This window comes from Elephas maximus, chromosome 21 (genome assembly GCF_024166365.1).
Source record: "Elephas maximus indicus isolate mEleMax1 chromosome 21, mEleMax1 primary haplotype, whole genome shotgun sequence".
Lineage (NCBI taxonomy): Eukaryota > Metazoa > Chordata > Mammalia > Proboscidea > Elephantidae > Elephas > Elephas maximus.
In genome coordinates, this window is record NC_064839.1 from 54,569,649 (window position 1) to 54,589,937 (window position 20,289).

The following is a 20,289-nucleotide window of genomic DNA, read 5'->3' on the forward strand; positions in this document are numbered from 1 at the left end:
TTCTCCCAAAAGAGAACATAAAATTACTTCATCTCCAAAAGGCTTGGCTCAAAACAAAAGACGGTGAGGCAGTTCCACTCCCCTTATGTACCCAGAAGAACTGAAGCACATTCACACAAAAATCTGTACATAAATATTCACTGCAGCACTATTCACAATAGCCCAAAGGTGGTTAAGGACCCAATTGTCCATCAACAGATGAATGGATAAACAAAAGGTGCTATATCCATACTATGGTGTATTATTCAGTCATGAAAAGGAACTAAACACTGATACATAAAACAATGTGGACAAACCTTGAAAATATGCTAAGCCAAAGAATCCAGACCCAAAAGGTCACATATTGTATGATCCCATTTATAGAAAATATCCAGAACAGACGAATCTATTGAGACAGATACCTACAACCAGAATGCTCCTTAGAAGCAAGAATTGTGAGACTACGTCTTACATACTTTGGACATGGTGACAGGAGGGATCAGTCCCTGGAGATAGACATCATGCTTGGCAGAGTACAGGGTCAGCGGAAAAGCGGAAGAGCCTCAACGAGGTGGACTGACAACAGTGGCTGCGACAATGAGCTCAAGCATAACAATTGCGAGGATGGCGCAGGACTGGGCAGTGTTTCATTCTGTTGTGCCTAGGGTCGCTGTGAGTCGGAACTGACTCCACGGCACCTAACACAACAACAACACTGAGACAGAAAGTAGATTAGTGTTTGCCAGGGTCTGGAAGGCAGGGGGTGGAGGGGAATGGGAAGTGGCTGCTAATGATACGAGGTTTATTCATGGAGTGATGAAGATGTTCTGGAATTTCAAATCAGTTCTCTGAGATTTTGGTTACAGAGACAACCAAAGTGGAGGCCTTCCCCCTACATCAATGACAGTCCTGGGGCCACATCACCCACAGGCTGGCTACAGAAGCAATCCCAAAGAGGCTTTTAAAGGCAGATTAAATATACTTTACAACCAACTTGGCCCCTCCACTGACCCAAGAGCAAAAAGCACAATGTTCTAAACACACCTATGTTCCACAAGTTCTGAAAAGGCATGCAAAAGGCAAGGGTGAGCATCACTCTACAACTGCTCACCCCCGTTCAACAGCATGCCTCAGAAAAACATACTACAGAAAAAGAGGTTTGGGAATGATGTTATCAGCTGCCCTTATCTCATGACATATGACACTTGCTGGGATGATAATTTAGAAATCTCACTTTCACATATGAAAAACTGCCATGGAAGAACATATTATTCTTATTTTGCCATGCACATAAATGGCTAGTCAGACCAAGGAAGTACCAGCAAGATTCACCATAAGACCACAGAACTACTTTCACTTCTACCCAAAGTCTTTCACAGATACTCAAAAGAAAGGCAACAGATCATACAGAGGGCCAGGTTAAATGTAACACCAAAGAGAACTACTGCCAAGACACAGAACAAACATACTACATTACCAGTGCCAATCTGATGGTTTGTTGTGTTTTGTTGGCCGCTGCTGTCACGTAGCCCTGCGCCCCAGGGTTCTGGCCACGTCTCTGTAAACATGCAACATACCGGGGCAAGTCCCACAGCAGCACCGCCAGTGACAGGCGGAGCCCATGATGCTGGAAGCGCATGTCTACACACTGGGTATGCGCGAGGAGAATGTGACTTACAACAACAGAGTGATGTCAGTGCACAGGAGCATGATGCTGAGGACCTCTGTGCCCAGCCCAAGAATGAGTGCTCCACAGTGACCACACCAGCTCAGAGTACCCCCAGCATGGCAACACGCTCTAGGCAGAGCCGCACTCCAGTTTCTAGGGACTGAGGCACAGTAGCAGCTCAGATCACAACTCACTGGGGGGAAATAAAAGACACAATCTATAGCAGAACCATGTACTTTGGAAATGTTTATAATAGTCTTGAACAAACCTAGTGCCTCCCAGGACTAAGTAAGAATAAAAACCAAATCCATCACGAAAATAAAAGAATTATATCAGCTACAGGTATGATAACATGAAAAGAGAATCATCTTTGTCTGCTAATGTGGTGATTCTATCAGCACAGAGTAGAACTGTATTCTACAGGATGTTTAGTAGCTGCTTTTTCTGGAATAAATTTCCAGGCCTTTCTTCTGAAGCACCTCTGGGTGGACTTGAACCACCAACCTTTCAGTTAGCAGCCGAGCATATAACCATCTGCACTATCCAGGGTATCCTCATTCAACACAGGCTCCTATAAACCAATCCATGATAGAACACCAAACGCCAATTCATACAAAGTTTAAAAAAAAAAAAAAAATCCCTACAAAAACTGTAAAGAATGAACGAGAGTGGCGCTGGGTTCCGGAATACTAAGGAACAAGTGGTGGCGCAGTGGCGGAATTCTCACCTTCCACACAGGAGACCCAGGGTTCGACTGCAGACAGTGCGCCTCATGCACAGCCACTACCCGTTTGTCAGTGGAGGCTTGTGTACTGCCGTGAGGCTGGATTTCCACAGTTAAGACAGACTAGAAAGAAAGGCCTAGAGACCTACTTCCAAAAATCAGCCAATGAAAATGCTATGGATTACCACCATGCAATCAGGCAAGTTTTGTTCAATTGTGAGCGGGGTCACCACGAGTCGGGTGGGGAGCGGGCGGGGGCTGCCTCAATATGGCTGCTAACAACAACAAAAAGGTACAAGTGAAGGTTTGTACTGAAATCAAAGGATTAAATAAATGAAGCTCCAGCCACAGAAAAGAGGGACATGTACTCCATCAAAGATATCTTAGTCCTAGCACACAGGCAGCAAGACTCAGACCAACAAGGATTCAAGGGCTTTATCTGGGGAAGCACACCATGCAAGAGAGAAGACCCCAGGTACTGATATCAGTGTATCTCTAGCCAAACAGCCTCATCACCCTACTGGGAGGCCCTCCAGTGGACTGGCTCTGCCACTGCACACACAGAGCTTCAATTCAACCCAAGTATAATGCTCTTTGGATACGCACAGACAGTCGAGTATCATCAGGTATTTGAGGAAAGCCTCTAATATGAAATACACAGAGAAAAAAGAACTCTGAAGAAATAAGGGGAAAAGGCAAGAAGCTAAAGAAAACAGAAATTGGAAGAAATGTCATTCATAAAATAAAAACAATATAAAAAACAAAAGAACATCTAGGGAACAACAATAAAACAAAACAAAAAGTTATTGGTAATTAAAAATCACAGAAAAATGAAAAAATTCAATCACAGTGTTAGAAGACAAAATTTAAGCAATCTCCCAGAAGACAGGACAAACATGGTTGGAGACTAGGGAGCAAGACGGCTTAAAAAATTAGAAGATCAACTGAGGTGATCTAGCATATGATTTAAAAGGAGCTCTAGAAAGAGTGATGCAAAAACATGATACAAGATAGAAAGGGTCCACATGTGCCCAGCACAAGGAAAAGAGACTCATCCAACCACGTGATAGTGAAACTTAGAGCATGAAATAAAGAGAACACCCTAGAAGGGAAAAATTAGGTCACATTCAAAGAATAAAGAATCAGAAACATCAAGACATGAACAGCAGGAAAAAGAAAAAAGACATCAACAGCAATTCTAGAAACTAGAAGTCAAAGGCACAATGCCTCATTTCCCCCTCAGAATCCTATACCAAGCCCAATTAATCAAACACGTGTAAGGTCAGAATGAGAAGATTTTCAGATACGCGCAGTGTCTGACTTTTCCTACCATGCTTTCTTTAGGAAAACTACTGGATGATGTGCTCCAACAAATAAGAGAGCAAACAGAAAAGGAAAACTATGAAATTCAGGAGACAGGCTCCAAAACACCAGAGAAACAAACAAAAACCACTAGAATAACAGCTCTGCAGCGGGCCTAAAAAAAGTCCACCCTGGAGTAGAAGAAAAAAGGATATCCACAAGGGATGCTTCCAAAGGGGAAAAAAAAGTAGATCTGCTAGATTACCTAACTGCAGTATGATGGATTGCTTTTGTGTGGCCTCTATCATTATGATGGATTGCTTTTGTGTGGCCTCTATCACCAGAGGGTCACTATGAGTCAGGACCATCTAGATGGCAACCGGTTGGTTGCTAGGTGGTTATCACCATGGTCTTGTAACTCCCACCCAGGTAATTAGGCAGGACTGTGCAGATAGGGTAATTGTGGTCTACCAAAGGGGCTGATCAGTTTTTGCCATCCCGCTGGGCTGAAGTGAACTATCCCAGAGGTGGGGAAAGAGAAGGTCCTACCACCACCAAGGAAGAACAGCCAGGAGCCAGCACGTCCCTGTGCTGAGAAGCTCCTGGAAGCAGGAGGAGAGAGAGAGAGAGAGACCTGGTAAAAATGAAGGCCGTGAGAAGCGGTGGCAGAGGCCTGGCAGCGGGAATCTGCGCGGTGGGCTTCCTGGCCCACAAAGAGAAAAAGCTGAGTGCCTTTGGGCACAGGCCAAGGGCCAGGGAGAGGCGTGCCTGTGAGCACAGCTGGGAAGAGGCTGTCTTGATGGAAGAACTACATCCTGAGTGTTCCTGAGTCTGAATTGTAACTGTTATCTCCCTTATAAACCCCATAATCATGACTATGGTCTGTGTGTTCTGTGTGGCCACTGCAATGAATTATCGAACCCAGCAGAGAAGTAGAGCGCCGTGGGAAGGACAGTTGTTGTCAGAATTGGTAAAAATGGCAGAGGGAGGAGGCATGCCTGACTTCTGCCTCATAGGAATCAGCCTTGAGCTGCTGACCTTGATTCTCCTTCCCCCTTGTGAAGTTAGAGGTGGTCAGACACCAACCTCATGCCATTTTTTACACTAATTTTGTTTTAAACCACATATAGAAAACATTTACAGTTCTACTAGAAAGTTCTGGAATGAATCAGTATAGGTAGATACAAAACTAAACAATAAGAAAATTATTAATTCTAAAGGAGAAAAAACGTAAATCACCAAATTACTGTGTGTATGTGTGTAAAATATAAGCAATGGGCAGAGTGAACTACCAATCGTAACAGTGAAAAGAATTAAGTCCTCATCTTTCAACAAGAAGTAAATAAGGTCTCAAACCAGAAAAAAAAATAAAGTATACCAAAAGCAAAGATAAAAATTAGAAGAAAAGCTAGAGGCTGAATTAAAGCAGGAATCCAGGTTGGTGAGGGAAGCAGGTCTGGGGTGAAGGGATTAATATTTTTCACCCTACACACCTTGTGGTATTTCCTAGAAATGCTTTGACCTGTATTTGAGCCTTCACAACAACAACCTTGAGCCACTACCACCACACATCACCTTATCCCTTCAGCCAATAGCTTTTAGTCAGTGCAGCGATAGTGAGGTCCTCCCTTCTGCCTAAGCTGTATCTGTTTCCTTTCTTGTCAGCACAACTATGAAATCTGGTCTGTGCATGCCCTTCAAAAGCGGGTGTATGAGGAAACATCAGCACTCTTCTTTCCCAACCTACTCCCTCTTGTTAGGTCTTGGTCCCAAGAAGCACCACCTGTTTTGGAGTGTAGAGATGGGGAGCACAGATTTAAACTGCCACAGCAACAAAGAATTAAGGGATAGGCCTTTGATACAAACTCTTTAAAGGCAGGAACTATGTCTTTTTTTTATCTTTGCAATCTTCCCCAGTAATTGGTATAACTTGGATACTTAATACGGCAGTACTCATTTCTGCAGTTTTAAAATCCACAAATTTCCGTCATCACGGTGTATTAACTATGAGATTGTGAAAAGTACAAACCTCACTGCTAGCTCTTCAGTCCACAAATCACTCTGTAAATGAGAGATGCAGGTCGTGGTCAGTGACCAATCACATTCCTTCATTACAAATCTGCTGGTGATTGGTCACCACACACTTGTAACTCAGTTCACACACACACACACACACACTTACACACACTTCCCTTGTATTTTGTGTTGTCCTTCCCTTCTACCGTGTGATTCTGACTGCCTGGGCCATGAGCTAAAGCAGTATACTCATATCTTGGGGTGCATAAGACTCAACCAGGGATGTGCTCACTGAAGCACAGACTGCCAGGCCCCCCGGCAAATTCTGGTCAGTAGTGGCGGGCTAAACCTGGGAATTTCCATTCTAACAAATCGGAAGTGTAATTTCTCATTACAGGCAATGCTGATGCTGCTGGCCAAGGGCCCACACTTGGAGAATCACAGGCCTAGGGAAGCAGGACTGTCTTACTTCTAGTTGTCTTAATCAGCATCTATGAGCACAGGAAGCACTCAACATCTGTTGAGTATATTAATTAATTCAATAACTGTTCAAGTATCTTATGGTGAGGCTTTTTTTGTTTGTTTGTTTGTTAATCTGTAACCCACAATAAGAAACATGTTACATCACAATACAGAACACACTCACACAACCATAACGGAAGTTTCATGAACCGGTAGTAACCTACCACATGAGCAACATACTGGTATTTCCTACCCTATTTTGTTCTTTTAGAGTACCCTTGATGCAGCCTCCAAAACTTATTTCATGATGACAGCTATATGGCATCTGCATGGATTATCTTGTTTGAAAGTGAAGAGGCAAACAGTTGCAACAGAGACTATATGGCCTACAAAGCCTAAAATATTCACTGACTGGCCCAGGTCAGATTTTCCAAGACCTGCTCCAGAGGATTGTTGAGGATGGTGCAGTACCAGCAAACATTTCATTCTCTTATACATAAAGTTCACCGCTTTGAAACCAACTTGATGGCACCTAACAACAGCTCTAGAGCAGCCTTTCTGAACCAGAGAACTGAGCCTCGATGTCCTAAGACATCAGTCTATGCAATGACTCAACTTCTTTTCTACACTTCTCCACGCGCACCAGCTCTGCACATCCTCAGGAAAACTGAGAAGAGTCATGGGCTCGATCCCTGTGTTCCGTGGCTCAGATGAGGATAGTACCTCTAGAAAGCATACTAAAAGCACTTTCACATCTTTGTCCAGGTCAGGCATGAAAAAGGCAAGAAGTACAAAATCCAGGTTCAATAACTACAGGATCAATAAACATGTATGTCCAACATGATTTTATAAAGGTGCACATCTACCATCCTGTCCCAATCAATGTTCACTACCAATTCTCCATGCAAATTTCAATCACTTCACTGAAGCTGGACCGCCTAATAACTTACTCCACTGAAAACCACAAAAATGTAGCATTTATAAAATAGTAAACTAAATCTGTGCACAATTAGGCTATAGATAAAGCAGGCTGGAAGTAACAGCAATAGCATTACAAAACATAATTAACTGGCATGCTATCTGCTCAGGCCTTTCTTTCTTTTTTAAGTAATACCTGGGTGGCACAACCAAAAGGTTGGCGGATGGAGTTCACCCCAGAGTTGCCTCGGAAGAAAGGCCTGTTGATCTGCTTCTGAAAGATCACAGCCATTGAAAATCCTATGGAGGGAGCACGGTTCTACTCTGACACACATGGGGTCGTCATGAACCAGAACTGTCTCAACAACAACTGGTTTTGTTTTGTTTTTAAGACGGTATACATGATTTTTGAATATTAACAGACTAAAAAATATGAGTTGAAATTTATCCATAAGCCTGAGTTATAAACCTAAAATACAAAAACAGTCTGAATTTAGTAGTGGATAGATTAAAAGAGTAACGATAACGTGGCCTATGTAACTTTTGAGTCTGGTATGCACAGCCTTCTTCGTACATAACGCAGACAGGCGCCCCTCACACATACCCTGGGCCCTATTCGTTTCCTTCCACCCTACTCAGTGGACTGGACTGTGCCTGAGCAAGCCCTCCCCGACTCCCTGCCAGAGTGGGCTGCCCTTCCCCCACCATGATTAGGAAAAGCGGGACAGAGGAGAGGAGATTCAGTCAGACTTTTGAAGACTGAAGAAAAATTCTCAGACATCTGGTTTTTTATCTTTTGTGTGTGGGTTTTTTTTTGTTTTTTTTTTTTTGGGTGGGGGTGGCAGTTTACAAGGCCCCAGTGGCACATTAAGCAGTATGAAGACACGTGCTGTAGCAGGGACAAGCAGAAGCCTTGGAAGGCTGTGGTGCACGCTAACCTTCTATCTGGGAGGAGCAACGGAAAGTCTGGCTCCCTAAGCACAACAGGAATGGGAGGAGACAACACCAGGACCATCTGTACCCACCAACATTCCTAAAGCAGCTTGCTCAGATGTGGCAGCAGGGAGAGTAGGCGATGCCCCACACCTTGCCCTTCACCACCTGTCATAAAGTCATTCCAAGAAGACTTGTACACAGTCAGCAGGTCAAGACAGAACACAGGCTGGCAAGAGGGTCCTAGCAAACAGGGAATGTTCAGGAACGTTTATCTTATTTTAAAAATCTAAGAATTTCTGGCACAGACCTTCTGCCAGTTTCTAGGTGGAATAAAAAATATACAGTTGTTTTTAAAAACCATCTTAAATCAAGTGTTAACAGTGAATGGGGCTTTCATGATAACTTGAAAACCAAGCATGCGAAATAGGGGACAAGTGAAGAGACACCCTTAGTGAACAAAACATGTTCTTCAGACCCTGTCATGGCAGCCAGAAACTAACTAGTGGATCAATACGTGTTCAGGTGTCAGACCTGAATTTCAGTGCACACCCTCACCATGTCCTCTCATGGTCCCAGTTCAGACCCTGGGGCGTGGAAGCCTGAGGTCTGCGCCTGATGAGCCTGCACCACGCATACCTCCTCCCATGGAAGAACTGGGGGTTCTGGGCGGAGGCCCAAGGGGGACACTAGCCCCATTTTTAACATTCTCATTGTTTAGCAAGAATGCACAAACACCAAAAGAGAAACTAGACAACTGGGAGCTCTTAAAAATCAAATACTTCTGCGCATCAAAAGACTTTATCAAAAGAATAAAAAGACAACCTACAGACTGGGAAAAATTTTTGGCTACGACAAATCTGATCAGCATTTAATTTCTAAAATCTACAAGATACTGCAAAACCTCAACAACAAAACGACAAATAACACAATTAAAAAATAGGCAAATGATATGAACAGGCACGTCACCAAAGAAGACATTCAGGCAGCTATCGGATACATGAGGAAACGCTCATGGTCATTAGCCATTAAACCAAAAAAGAAAGAAAGAGAGAAACCAAACCTGCTGCCGTCAAGTCAATTCCGACTCATAGCTACCCTACAGGACAGAGCAGAACTGCCCCATAGAGTTTCCAAGGAGCACCTGGTAGATCTGAACTGCCGACCTTTTGGTTAGCAGTGGTAGCACTTAACCACTATGCCATCAGGGTTTCCATCGGACATTAGAGAAATGCAAATCAAAACTACAATGAGATACCATCTCGCCCCCAACGAGGCTAGTGTTAATCCAAAAAACACAAAATAATAAATGCTGGAGAGGTTGTGGAGTAACTGGAACACTTACACAATGCTGGTGGGAATGTAAAATGGTACAGCCACTTGGGAAATCAATTTGGCATTTTCTTAAAAAGCTAGAGACAGAAGTACCATACGGTCTAGAAATCCCACGCTTTGGAATATATCCTAGAGAAATAAGAGCCATCACATGAATAGACACATGTACACCCATGTTCACTGCAGCAGTACTGTTCACGATGGCAAAAACATGGAAACAACCTGGATGTCAATCAATGGACAAATGGATAAACAAATTATGGTATACTCACACAATGGAATACTACACAACGATAAAGAACAATGATGAATCTGGAAACATCTCATAACATGGATGAATCTGGAAGGTATTATGCTGAGTGAAATTAGTCACAAAAGGACAAATAGTGTACGAGACCACTATTATAAGAACTCAAGCAAAGGTTTAAACACAGAAGAAAACATTCTTTGATGGTTATGAGGGTGGGGAGGGAGGGAGAGAAGTATCACTAACTAGATAGTAGACAAGGATTATCTTAGGTGAAGGGAAGGACAAAACAATAAAGGGGAAGTCAGCACAACTGGACTAAATCAAAAACTAATAAGTTCCCTGAATACAAACAAATACTTCAAGGGACTGAGTAGCAGGGGTGGGGTTCTGGGGACCATGGTTTCAGGGGACTTCTAGGTCAATTCGCATAACAAAATTTATTAAGAAAATATTCTGCATCCCACCTTGGTGAGCAGCATCTGGGGTCTTAAAAGCTAGTAAGTGGCCATTTAAGATGCATCAACTGGCCCCAACCCACCTGGAGAAATGGAGAATAAGGAACACCAAAGACACAAGGAAATTATGAGCCCAAGAGACAGAAAGAGCCATATAAACCAGAGACTCCATCAGCGTGACACCAGAAGAACTAGGATGGTACCCGGCTACCACCAATGACCGCTCTGACAGGGAACACAAAAGAGAGTCCCTGACGGCACAGAAGAAAAGTGGTGTGTAGAACTCAAATTCTAGTAAAAAGACTAGACTTAATGGTCTGAGACTGAAGGAACCCCAGAAGACTTGCCCCCAGACTCTCTGTTAGCCCAGAGCTGAAACCATTCCTGAAGCCAACCCTTCAGACAAAGATTAGACTGGACTATAAGACATAAATTGATACTCACGAAGAGTGTGCTTCTTGGCTCAAGTAGATACATGAGACTAAGTGGGCAGCTCCTGTCCAGAGGCGAGATAAGAAGGCAAAAGAGAACAGGAGCTGGTTGAATGGACACGGGAAATGCAGGGTAGAAAGGAGGAGTGTCTGTCACATTACAGGGAGAACAACTAGGGTCACATAACAATGTATGTATAAATTTTTGTATGAAAAACTAACTTGAACTGTAAACTTTCACTTATAGCACGTTTAAAAAAAAAAAAAAAAAAGAATGTATTCAATAGCTTCCCAGGAAATGTAAGATTAATTTAAAGATTTTTTTTAAATACAGAGAAACAAAAAACTTAGAAAGAAGCTACTGCAGAAACTCCCCCTTTCAGTTTTCCAATCCTCATTTCTCAAAAACACACACCTTCATCTATATTCACCAATACTATATTTTCTACATCCCCAAACTGCTCAAGCTTCAATTCAGGTCCAAATATAAATGGGTATATAAAGCCCCCCCCCCAACCCCCACCGCCGCCGCCAAGAAACCCACTGTGAAAATATGTTATTTCTGGCACCCTAGTTGTAAAATGATGATGCCACCCATTTTTAACTCCTTTTCTCCTAAGCTGGTTAGAGAGCCATGTGCCTGTGTGAGAGCACCACTCCTGCCAGTGTCTTCTGTGAGGCCACCCCAGGGCACGGTGAGGACTACACCTGGATCCCAAGCATGCATCAAGTCTCCACAAGGCCATGCTGGCATGGGCCTGCAGCCTCACACCGAGCACGGCCCAGCAAACGGAGGCAACCGGATGTAGTAAGAGCCAACCTGCAGTCCATCTTTGCTGGAGGACAACCATCAGACAGGCTCCTCCGCCAAAAAATCTAGAGAAAACTGTGGATGAGGTTGACAGACTGACTGACAGCTAGGGTCTCTCAGAGATACTGGGCTGAGTGACCACCGCTGGGACTTGGGATAACAGCAGAAAAGATTCTATGCAGCTACCACTCAGAAATGTATCCCTGAGGTTAGGGGCACAGTGATAGGGATGGTATAAGGAATAAGCAAACCTGCTTGCCAGTGTGGGCATCGATGATCTATTCTTCCTCAAGGCTCCCCACATAGATGCTCCACGCACAGTTTAATGGGTCCTGTTGCCCAAGCCCCTAAGCAGATGGTAAACAACCAATCTGAAAGGGAGACATGGGAACGGGTGAGAAAGAGGGGGCTACTAGAAGAAAAATCAAACCAAAGCAAACCTGTTGAAACTGAGTCGATTCCAACTCATAGCAACCTTATACTGGACAGAGTGGCATTGCCCCATAGGGTTTCCAAGGCTGTAATCTTTACATAAGCAGACTGCCACATCTTTCTCCTGCTGAGCAGCTGGTGAGTTTGAACCATCAACCTTTTGGTTAACAGCTGAGTGCTTAACCACTGCATCACCAGAGCTCCTTACCAGAAGCAAAGACACTGAGAAAACTACCAAAACAACAGCACTTATCAGTCTGGGGTTGTTATATAAAGAACCAAAAACCTGTAATAGCCCGACCTTAAGTCATTAATAAAAAGTAAAACTGTGATAAATATTTTATGAAACAGGCTATATAACATGCTCATTATCTGAACAAGTAACTTACATGGAATGACATGCTTTCCAACATTAGAATGATAGAAGGTGGAGTCTGAGTTAAATCATGAAAGCAGAACTTGGCACAGAAACAGATAGGTAGGAGGCTGGCAAGAAGAAGATGGTTATAACAGGAAGAGTCATCGCTGCCACCATTCACAAGCACCCTCTAGGTCCCAGGACATCTGCTGAGCACCTACACACTTCACCCTGAGGATCCCGCAAGAGAAGGACCATCTCTATCGCTAGCCACGGAGAGCTGTTCAGAGGCCAAGCAGGCTACCCAGGGTACCTGAAATGCTCACCAGCAAGGGGCAGGAAAGGAACAGCTAGGTGGACATTTGTCTACTGCCCACTCCCCTTTGTGCTCCAGGGTGCCCCCCCCCGCCCCCGTGTACTACTAGTCCCAGCTATACCAATCAATCAAATCCCTGCAGTGCCTTCCTTGGTAACGGGTTCCAGGTAGACCTGTGGCACCTAAGCTGGACCATAAAGGCAGTCTCAAGACTTCTAGGAAAAACCTTTCCAGAAGGGGAGTCTGCTGAAAGAGAACAACTGTGGGAAAAGCTGTACCTGCAGCCAAAGCCACCACCCTTGGCTGCTCTTCTGCTTGCACAGTGAAAACAGTCTCAGCAACTGTACAGACAGCTGCAGCAAAGCCGACTGCAGTCGCACACCTTCTGGGGCTCTGCTCACCTGCTTAAGCCCAAACAACCACCACAAGTGTGGGTACAGGTATCTCTGTACACAAAAATGGAGCTTGGGAATTCTAATCTCAAGAAAGCATACCCTTCAGCTTCGCACAACCAGGCTTTAGAAGGACGTTTGTCAGCATACATCCACCTCTCATCACCAAATTTCCTCAGTTTATGAGCAAATGTTTACTGAACATTTTCAGGCTCACATGCAGATGGTGTAATGGGGAAGCTAACTTACTGCGGCAGGGGGAGGGCCCAGATTAGCCCTCTGAGGGCATTCATGGCAGCCCAGGTCCCGAGCCACTCTTCTGTGCTGTTCTCCTCCCTCCTGGAGTACAGATAATGCCTATTCTACCCACCTCATGGGGCATCTGAATCAATCAAGTACAAGTGTTTTACAACCTATCATTGCCCCAGGGACACCCAGGAGGGGAAGGGGACGCACACATACACACACACACCCTTCCTGGGTAGCAACGCAGCCACCGACTTGGAAATCCTGTCCCCACCCTGAGTGCAGAGGCTGGGTCTAGTTTAACCCTCCCCTCTTTCCCTCTTGCCCTCATAACCTTGAAAAACACTCTGGGCAAGTAAGAGGGCAGGAAATGCCCCAGAGCAGGGCTAAAAGAAATGCACTGCTTTAGCCTCTGCTACAACTGCCAACAGTTGAGCTACCCAAACTCTAGAAATAAATATTTCACGCCCGGCTCAACATCCTAACCCAGAAATAATAGTACAGCTTTTAATAAACAAGGCCATTTACTTATTCAGCTATGCCCTGTGAAATACCTATTTCTTGTTCAGACTCCCAACTTTCATGTCAGTTCCCACTATGAAAAGCGAGCCCCATCCCATCCAAAATGAAGCTCACACAGGATTCACACTAGTACAACCCCATGACCAGTCTAGACTCTCAGCTTCAGGGGTTTGGAGAAAAGAGGGAGGAAGCAAGGCATGATCTACTTTTTTTTTTTTTTTTTTTTAACAAAAATTTAGTATGAAAACAGAAGCAGTACATTTTTATTGTAAAACATGTAGGCAATACTGACATGCTAACAGAAAAAGCAGGAGCAAATTCTCACCACCCAGAAGTCTCCAACGAACCCTACAGTGCATTTTTCAGTCAAATATGAGGTCATGCTGAACACAGCTTTGTAGCTTACTTTTCTTCTGTCAACATTCTTCACCTTTCCACTTAGGACTACAACCACTACACGTGAACACATTCCCCGTAAGTTAACATTGAAACGTGATTGTTCAGCAAGTCTTTTGTGTATGGCCCCATGTTAACTTAAGAAGCTGCAATCACCCATAATCAGTTTAGCAGCAGCAAAGCAAGAATGAAGCAATACCAACGTGCCACGAGACGGCTGCTGGTCTGTGAAGAACAGAGCTCATAACCATCATGTCACACCTGAGTGCAGGGCACGGGGAAAGGAGCCAAAGACGACTTGCTCCCTCTACCCAGTGGGGACCCAACACACGTAATTAGCACACCACAACGACTTTGGTAAATACTCTGGTTTCAAGGATTCATTCGTGAGCTCTGTACAGGACAGTGGGCCGTGTGCAGAAGTGGCGCTCGTAGTGAGAGCGACAAAGAGGTCCTCATAAGCCTGCTTCCTCCTTGGACAGCCCCTTTGGCTTCTGTTCTTGATACCCTTCCCTTCCAGGCAGCTGCTGAAGGAAGAGGACCACAGGCCTCTAGCCACTGTTAAGAAAGGCTACTTGGTGCTTCCTAAGGTGAGATAACCACATATAGGTGTGGAGACAAAGGTCAACTGGGATATTAAACAGAGGAACTACAAAAGGAAAGCGATTAATTTGAGGACGAAAGTTCATGTGATGGACATTTACCGAAGTGATGGGGTTTAAAGTTCCCAGGGAAACTCAGATATTCCTACCCAGCCCCTGTTCTGTTACTTCCTAAGGGGACAAAACAGAGCTATGTAGCAAACAACTGCCTCTGCCTCCAATGGCTGGCATCCCTCCAGCTGACATGAAATGTCCACCATCCCCGCCTTTCTAAAGGGCTGATTTCTGTCTGACTCAAAGCCCTAGCATACAACTAAGGAGAGACAGGCTGTTTAATATGTCGCTGCAGAGAAAGGGGCAATAAAATCATCCAGGCACAAAGCGTGACCAAGAATGGTCTGAGCCCAGGAGCCAAAGCAGATGGAGTCCTAGCAGATGGCCTCAGGTCAGCGTGGCCTCCAAAAGCAGCAGGTAGGCACCAGAACACTGACTGCGAGAGCCTCTGCCAGGTGGCACTGGCATCAAGTTGGCCTGCAGGCGCCCAAGGGTGCTCCTCTCCACACCCAGAGCTGAGCTGGGCTGCTCCCCCCTCTCCTGCCCTCCATTCCCAATGCCACCTCCATGGAGAGTCACCCAAAGTTAAGTCTCTATTAACACCCAATGGGATCCTGCAGGACTTTTCTTGCTTTGTGTCCACCAATCTCAGCTTCCAGTGAAGAAGGCACCCACAAAGGTAGCTGGCAAGGTAAAGATTCCAAAACACTAAACTCCCCTTCCCCCTCCCCTACAATCAAAAGAGAAAACACCAAGGCTTCCTCCAAGAACTCAGACTTGCCCCAGGGTGCCCCTTAGGGAAAGGGCTGGCAGATACTACTAGGCGTGTCCACAAATCCGATTTTGGGCCCAGCCCAGACACAAGCCTGCCTGCGAGGCGCCCATGACAGCCTTCTAGAGTCCAGGGCTATGTCTGCTCATGTGAGAAGAGAAGTTAAGCACACTTGGGAAGATGGTGAGACGTGGCTGAACATATTCTCCCTTTTATACAGGCAGCTACTTGTTCTGAGGTTACTCTGAACTGGTAAGATTAACGTATGAGTCAAATAGTCACCTAGGTATCAAAATAGAGCTGAAATCCAGAACGCAACACAAGGCTTCACACACCATTAATACAACAAGACAAATATTAAACTCCAGAGATTAGAGGTAGATCAATGAGAAGGGTGCCTTTGGATGGATAAGACACTGGGGTGGTGCAGATGGAGAAGTGAATTAGGGATAAGGAGAGGGCAAAGAGCTATTCATTACAGAAAGAGACCAAACCCACTGCTGTCCAGCCAATTTCAACTTACAGAGACCCTGTAAGACACAGCAGAGCTGCCCCATAGGGTTTCCAAGGCTGTAATCTTTACGGGGAGCCCTGGTAGCCCAGTGGTTAAGAACTATGGCTGCTGACCACAAAGTCCGCAGTTCAAACCCACCAGCCACTTTTTGGAAACTCCACAGGGCAGTTCTACTCTGTCCCATAGGGTCACTATGAGTTGGAATCGATTCAGTGGCAATGGGTTTTGTTTTGTTAAGTCTTTACGGAAGCAGACTGCCACATCTTTCTCCCACGGAGCGGCTGGCGGGTTCAAACCATCAACCTTTCAGTTAGCAGCTCAGCACTTAACCACTGGGTTACGAGGGCTCCTTCTAGAAAGGGACCAAAACCCGAAACCAAACCCAAACCCACTGCCGTCGAGTCGATTCCGACTGATAGCGGCCCTACAGGACAGAGCAGAACTTCCCTGGTAGATTCGAACTGCTGACTTTTGGTTAGCAGCCATAGCTCTTAACCACTACACCACCAGGATTTCTAGAAAGGGACAGGGGATGGTTTTTCTTCCCTTTAACCTCAATCAGGTGGTCTTTTGGTCTCACAGAATGGTATAGCTTCAAGTTTAAAACCTATAGAAAACACAGGCCTGACAGATGATCAATGAGAGTCAGCATTACTGAGGCAATGATGAGCCAGCCTCCTGCCACGGAGGGAACATGAGAAGAATAGGCTGCCAGTGCTGAGTCTGGAAGATACCAGGAAGAGCTTCTGGGCTGTCACAAACAACAACAAAAGAAAAACGACAACTCAAGAACTATCTTTCCTCACTGGTTTTTACAAAACAAACACTCAAGTTCTGTTCTAAACCACCAGAGAGGGCATGCCATTTTTGGAAAGCAGTGCCTGTGAGAACCTAACTCTGATAAAAATGATCTACTTCACAGAAGGCAAGCTGGAAAGTGACTGTTTCTGTTGGTTGTCAACAAGAGATGAACAAAAAAAGAGAAAGTAAGGCTAACAACACCCCAAAGCTGTTTTTGATTCTGCTTTAGAACTGCAATTTATTTCCAACTATTAAACAACAAAGAGGCCCTGATGGCGCAATGGTGAAACATTCGGCTGCTAACCCAAAGGTTGGCAGCTCGAACCCATCAGCGGCTCTGTGGGAGAAAACCCTGAGATATGCTCCTGTAAAGATTACAGCCTAGGTAACCCTATGGGACAATTCTGCTCTGTCCTATAGGGTCGCTATGAGTTGGAATCAATTTGACAGCACACAACAACATTAAACAAGTAAAATAAATGTTCTATACTCTAAATGTTTATTCTATTATTTTCTAATCAGACATTGGGTTATTCGAGAAAACACCAACTAAATGTTTCTTAGACCACCTTAAAGCTAGGACTTCAGCAAACCTTTCCCAGGTGCTTCTGCTTTACAGCCTTTTTGAAAACAGGTTTCAAGAGATTCCCATTTTCCATGGCTAAGAACAGGTTTCCAGTGGTTTAGCCAACACCTGAACTGACAGCCTGTTAGAGATGCAGGGGCCGGGCGCTTTCTGATCTGACATATAACCAGTTACCACTGAGTCCATTCCAACTCATAGTGACCCTAAAGGACAGGGTAGAACTGGGTGAACTCCATGGGTTTCCAAGGCTGTAAATCTTTACAGAGAAGCAGACTGCCACATCTTTCTCCCACAGAGGGGCTGGTGGGTTCCAACTGCCAACATTTCAGTTAGCACTAAGCGCTTAACTGCTATGCCACCAATATGGACCATATCAAAGCAGGCAGGCTATCACCCTCAAAAAAAAAAAAAACTAAATCTGTTGCCATGGAGCTGATTCCAACTCATGGCGACCCTACAGACAGAGTAGAACTGCCCCATAGGGCTTCCAAGGAGCACCTGGTAGATTCAAACTGCTGACCTTTTGGTTAGCAGCCATAGCACTTAACTACTACGCCTTAGACAAGGCAAAGTCAGTCTGCAGGAGAGGCATGGTCCCAAAAGGCTCGGGCCAGTGGAGCGCCCCCACATACACACAGTCACGGCCAGGGATGTCCCCGACAGGCAGGTCACTCTGCACAAGAGGCCACATTTCCCCTCCCAGAAGATAAGATAAGGCCCATCCAGCAAGTTCATAGCACCACCTTTGTTCCTGCCTCCTCACAAATGGAGGTGAAGAATCTGTAGCTGGCCCTGAGCTGAGGCTCATTCAGGGATGCTGCTTTCTGGGGACCGCTCTCTGGAGCCGCTCCATTTAGCACTGGGTGAGAAGGGAAAAGAAGGAGTTACCAATTCTAACAAGTTACCTGATAAACACATAAAATTAGTCAAAGTATTGTGTTTCCATTTTTCACTCAAACATTTTCAAAGACCTAAGGAACTATAAATCCACTTAAGATACAACCCATCAACTATAATCCCATTCAGCACTGTTTTCATTTTGGTAACAGGGAGCACCACACTTTAGACATAAACGCAGAGGGGGAAACCTGATCATGCTGCCGCCCGCCTGTACACGCTAAGCTGCTGAATGATGTGAGGCTGGACCACAGGGACAGGGACACAGCCAGTGGTCAGGATGGAGCCTGCTGCAGACATGGGCACTCAAACGTGAGGCCAGGTTTAAAGGGTACCACTGCACTCTGTCACCAGGAGACCTTCCTTCCACCTATAACCATCGCCACAGACAAGTTCACTGAAAATTACAGGGCTTATATCAGAACTTTCTGGGGTGTTCAAGTTCATTTAAAAAGTATTACTCTTTATGACACTGACCTAAGACCATTACCTCTTAACCCCCCAAAGCCTCTACAACAAAGGTGATTAAATTTTAATATTTTCACCAATGTCTAAACTCTCTCATTTGACTAAAAAGTGTTAAGGAGCAATCTAGAGAAAGTCACAGCAAATAACAATTACTAGTTTTGTCACATTCGCTTGTGAAAGAAGCAAAGGGGCTGCCAGGGTTTGTCCTGTTGCTCAATTTTTTTTAATTTATTTATTTATTTTAATTAAACCCCCTCAGATTAACAACGGTCATGCTGGGCTTCAGATGAACACTTTACCTACCTTTAATGTGAATCAAAACCCAAAAATCCACGTGGCAGGGCTCTTTTAGCATAATGACTGAATATAAAATGATTTCATGTAAAAAAGCCACAACGATGTGAGAGAAGAGTTTGACAACTGAGACAACTAAAGTCACCTTCCTTCTTTAGTTAAGAGCAGAACCAGATTAAAAATTTTTCACTGAAAAGCAGGGAAAGACAGGGAAGGGCCAGGAAAGTGTCACGGTTCACCTCCTGTACCCTCACAAACCAGCCTGCTTTCCAGGTGCGAGAGAACAGAAGCAAAACTCCATGGACTTGGGAGTTAGAATACAAAGCCATTGCAAACCCCTTGCCCCCTAGCAGGTACAGACCCATCTCTCAGGTACAGATAGCAAAGCGGGCCCTTGGAGGGGATAGCTGACGATCCTCCTTGGAGGGATCCCCACAAGAGAGAAACCGTGACTGAGAGCCGCTGGCACCGGCTTGATGGACTTTTACCCTACAAGACCCACAAGTGGGAACGGCATGACTAAAAGAAGGCTTTAAGCAGACCAGGAGTAACAAAAGTGCAAAATTTGACCTAGTAAAATTACTTCTTACCTTTTCTGCTAGGTGGAGAAAGCAGACATTTACATGTTATCAGACTTTTTTAATCTAAGAAAATAATAGCCAAGAGTATACATTACATCAAGCTGAAATAAACAATACAGAATCATTTTCCCGATAATATGATTTTTTTTTAATACCATCTTCATAAAATGGAAGCCTGAAGACATCAATTCCATCAACTCCCTGATGTGTGTGCAAGAGAGCACAGAACCAGTACTGTGTGCCTGCAAACACACACCCCTTGCACCAACAAGACACCCCTAAAGTCAGAAAGGCCCAGGTCAAGGGACAAGAAGGACCTGTACAGGTGTGGTGAGAGCAGACCTTGCCCAGGCCCGCCCTGCTGTTTCCAGACACAAACAGAAAGGCAGCCTATGAGGCAAGGCTAGAGGTCTCCAGGGGTCTGAAAAGTGAGGAAGTCTCAGAAGGGCCCTGATGATCCAAAGAGCTAACGGGCCGCACCCCAGACTGACGGGAAATGGTGCTGGAGTTCGATGTGATGAGTGTGAAACAGGAGGGGAAGAAAGCAGAGAGAGAGGGAAAGAAAGGTAGGAGGTGCTGCCCACCCACCAGCAGGGCAAATCAAACAGCATAACCTAACCAAGGAAGCGGCACTAGAAGATCTCTGGGACGTAACACTAAACCAAAAAAAAAAAAAAAACCACACAAAACGACCCTCTAAATAATACACGTGAATGTAAATGTGGGGTGAAGAAGGTCCTGGAAGGACTCCCACCAGCAAGAGAAGTTACCTG

The 20,289-nt window shown here is 44.9% G+C and overlaps 1 protein-coding gene across 9 annotated transcripts in view; it reads right to left on the reverse strand.

The window, feature by feature from the left end:
• ANKRD11 (ankyrin repeat domain containing 11) overlaps window positions 1-20,289 on the reverse strand; it is a 272,434-nt gene that overhangs the window by 120,077 nt on the left and 132,068 nt on the right. Inside the window, exons 3-4 of one of the 9 annotated variants that reach the window (XM_049864069.1) lie at window positions 18,020-18,135; window positions 11,537-11,656 (exon numbers count right to left, since the gene is read on the reverse strand). The exons of 6 other annotated variants lie outside the window; for them this stretch is intronic. The gene's annotated coding sequence lies outside the window, so the exon portion shown is untranslated. The remainder of the gene's footprint in view (window positions 1-11,536; window positions 11,657-18,019; window positions 18,136-20,289) is intronic. 2 more of the 9 variants (XM_049864068.1, XM_049864070.1) reach the window with 2 other exon arrangements.